Source organism: Chiloscyllium plagiosum, chromosome 3 (genome assembly GCF_004010195.1).
Source record: "Chiloscyllium plagiosum isolate BGI_BamShark_2017 chromosome 3, ASM401019v2, whole genome shotgun sequence".
In the NCBI taxonomy this organism is placed as follows: Eukaryota; Metazoa; Chordata; class Chondrichthyes; order Orectolobiformes; family Hemiscylliidae; genus Chiloscyllium; species Chiloscyllium plagiosum.
In genome coordinates this window covers 53,008,495-53,012,268 of record NC_057712.1, presented here as the reverse complement: position 1 = coordinate 53,012,268, position 3,774 = coordinate 53,008,495, and positions in this window count along the sequence as shown.

The window sequence follows — 3,774 nt, the reverse complement described above, 5'->3', positions numbered from 1 at the left end:
GACATATAAGATAATCAGGGAGTTAGATAGGTTGGACAGTGAAAGCCTTTTTCCTCGGATGGCGATGGCTAGCACGAAGGGACATAGCTTTAAATTGAGGAGTGATATATATAGTTTCTTTACTCAGAGAGTAGTAGGGGCCTGGAACACACTGCCTGCAACAGTCAAAGATTCACCAACTTTAAGGGCATATCACAAACAACAGTGACCCCCAACACTGACCCCTGTGGAACACCACTGGTCACCTTTGTTCATTTTGAGAAATTCCCTTCAATCACTACTCTCTGTCTCCTGTTGCTCAACTAGTCCTTTATCCATCTAGCTAGAACACACTGGACACCATGTGACTTCACTTTCTCTATTAGTTTACCATGGGGAACCTTATTCAACATGCTACTAAAGTCCATGTATATGACATCAACAGCCCTTCCTCATCTATCAACTTGGCCACTTCCTCAAAGAACTCTATTAAATTGGTAAGGCACGATCTCCACCACACAAAACCATATTGCTTAGCCTATTCTCTTCTAAATATAAATAATTCCTATCCCTCAGTACCTTCTCCAGCAACTTTCCCACCACTGACGTCAGGCTAAATGGTCTGTAGTTACCTGGAATATCCCTACTACCCTTCTTGTACAGGGGGACAATATGAGTCCTCCAGCACCTCACCTGTGCTTAAGGATGCCACAAAGATATCTGTCAGAGCCCCAGATATTTCCTCTCTCGCCTCCCTTAGCAACCTGGGATAGATCCCATCCGGTCCTGGGGAATTGTCCACCTTAATAACCTCTAGCACACCCAAAACATCTTCCCTACTTATGTCAACATGATCCAGACTAATCAAACTTTCATCTCTAATCTCAACATTCATCACGTTCCTCACCTCAGTGAACACTGATGCAAAGTAATCATTCAGAATCTCACCCATTCTCTCAGGTTCGACACACAGCCTTCCTTTATTATCCTTTAGTGGGGTCTAGATTAGGAATACCTGATGAAGGGCTTTTGCCCGAAACGTCGATTTTACTCCTCCTCGGATGCTTGCCTGAACTGCTGTGCTTTTCCAGCACCACTCTAATCTAGACTCTGGTATCCATTGTTTTTACCTTATCCTTTAGTAGACCAATCCTTTCTCTAGTTATCGCCTTGCTTCTTACATAAGAATAAAATGCTTTGGGATTCTCCTTAATTCTGCTTGCTAAAAGCTATTACATGACCCCTTTTAGCCCGCTTGATTCCTTGTTTAAGACTGGTCCTACTCTTCCGATATTCCTCCAGGGCCCATTCTGTTCTTAGCTGCCGAGACCTTATGTACACTTCCCTTTTCCCCTTGGCTAGTCGTACAATTTCTCCCATCATCCATGGTTCACAAATCTTGCCTTTGCCTTCAACAGGACATGCCTATCCTGCACTATCTTTAACCTATCATTGAAAGCCTCCCACATATCAAATGTGGACTTCCCTTCAAATAGTTGTGTCCAATCTACATTTCCTGCCTAATTTTGATATAATTGGCCTTGGCCCAGTTTAGTACTCTTCCCTTAGGACCACTCTCATCTTTGTCTACGAGTATTCCAAAACTTACAGAATTGTGGTCACTGTTCCCAAAGAAATCCCCCACCTCAGCTATTACCACCTGTCCTGGCTCATTCCCCATTACCAGGTCCAATATGGCCCCTTCCCTCGTCGGACCATTGACATACTGCTCTAGAAAACTCTCCTGGATGCTTCTTACAAATTGAACCCCATCCAGACCTCTGACTCTAAGTGTGTCCCAGTCAATGTTGGTAAAATTGAAATCTCCCATCACCACTACCCAATGCCTCCACATCTTTCCATGGATTGTTTACCTATTTGTTTTTCTACCTCACATTCACTGTTGGGAGGTCTGTAATACAGCCCCAGCAATGTAACTTCATTCTTCTTATTTCTCAGCTCCACCTATAATGCCTCACCACCCAAGCCCTCCATAGTGTCCTCCTTTAGCACAGTCGTGATATCATCCCTGAACAGCAATGCAACTCCATCTCCCCTTCTACTTCCCTCCCTGGCCTGTCAGCAGCATCTATAACCTGGAACATTTAGTTGCCAATCATGTACTTCCTTCAACCAAGTCTCTGCAATAATATCATACTCCCAGGCACTAATCCAAGCCCTAAGTTCATCTGCCTTACACGCAATACCCCTTGCATTTCAGGCCACCTACTCTTCGTCTTATTAATGCTATCTTCAGGATTCTTATACTCTCCAGTTTTCACCTCGTTGCCTACTTGTCTTCTCTTCTGGTTCCCAGTCCCCTGCCACATTAGTTTAAACCTTCCCCAACAGCAGTAGCAAAACCCCCCCAAAGGATATTGGTTCCAGTCTGGTTCAGACGTAGACCGTTCATTTCGTAATAGTCCCACCTTCCACAGAACCGATCCCAATGTCCAACAAATCTGAATCTCTCCCTCCTACACTATCCCTCAAGCCATATGTTCATCCTGCCTATTTTTTCATTTCTGCGCTGGCTAGCATGTGACACTGGTAGGAATCCTGCGATCACTACTGTTTAGGTCCTCCTACTTTAACTTCTTTCCTAGCTCCTTGAATTCTTCTGTCAGGACCTCATCATGTTTTTTACTTATATCGTTGGTGCCTATTTGCACCAAGACAACTGGCTGTTCTTCCTCCCCTTTTAGAATGGTCTGCAGCCGATCGGTGACATCCCTGACCCGAGCACCTGGGAGGCAACATACCACCCGGGAGTCTCTTTATCGGCCACAGAACTGCCTATGTATTCCCCTTACAATTGACTCCCCTATGACAATAGCCCTATGAGCCTTTTTCCCGTCCTTCTGAACAGCAGTGCCCGCCATGGTGCCATAATCTTGGCAACTGCTGCCCTCCCCTAGTGAGCCATCTCCCCTAACAGTATCCAAAACGCTATACCTGTTTTAGAGGGAGATGACCGCAAGGGACACCTGCACTGCCTTTCTACTCTTTTTCTGCCTTTTGGTCACCCATTCACTGTCTCCCTCAGCAATTCTAACCTGCAGTGTGACCAGTTCACTAAACGTGCTATCCACGACCAGCAACGCGGATGTTCCACAGTGAGTCTTTCCGCAGCTCCAGAGCCGTCATGCAGTCAAACAAGAACGGCAGCTGGACACACTTTTTGAAAGTGTAAAAGTCAGGAACGTCAGCCACGTTCCTGATCTCCCACATCAAGCAAGAGGCACATGCTTCATATCAAAAACCAACTAAAACCAAACAATGCACTTAAATATATGAAAAAGAAAGATAAAGGAAAAATAAAAGCCTTTCCTTACAGAGTCCTTTTTCCTCCGGTTAGAGGAGGGGGGACGGGAGAGAGATACTACACGTGTAGTATCTTGGGATTATGTCGCTGCCCAAATATATATTAAGTCCTTACCTTCCCGGCACTCTTCTGGGCTCCACCTTCGCTGTCTCTCATAGTTACCATTTATATATCCATGTATATAATTACATATATAATTAAATTCATCTCTCCATATAGTCACAGAGTCATATAACATGGAAACAGACCCTTTGGTCCAATTCAACCTTTCCAACTGATATCCCAATCTGACATTGTCCCATTTTCCAACATTTGGCCAATATCCCTCTAAACCCTTCCTATTCATATACCCATCCAGATGTCTTTTAAATATTGTACCAGCCTCCACCACTTCCTCTGGCAGCTCATTCCATGCATGCACCACACTCTGCATGAAGATGTTGCCCCTTAGGTCCCTTGTAAATCTTACT